Source organism: Suncus etruscus, chromosome 2 (genome assembly GCF_024139225.1).
Source record: "Suncus etruscus isolate mSunEtr1 chromosome 2, mSunEtr1.pri.cur, whole genome shotgun sequence".
NCBI classification, from domain to species: Eukaryota; Metazoa; Chordata; class Mammalia; order Eulipotyphla; family Soricidae; genus Suncus; species Suncus etruscus.
Window position 1 is genome coordinate 6,066,488 of NC_064849.1, and position 201 is coordinate 6,066,688.

Consider the following 201-nt stretch of genomic DNA (forward strand, 5'->3'; position numbering starts at 1 on the left):
GTGAAAGCACCCGTCCGAACTACAAATCCCAGCAAGCCTCGCGCCAGTCGGAGGCTCAGCGGCTTGGACGCGCTCGCCCGGCTGCGCCAAATTCCCGGAAGTAGGAAATCTCAGCGAATCCCGCGCCGGCCCGTGGCCCCGCCCACTACCGGAAGTAGATCGAGTTGCGCTTCCGGCGGCGGCGGCGGGGACGGCGGCGGC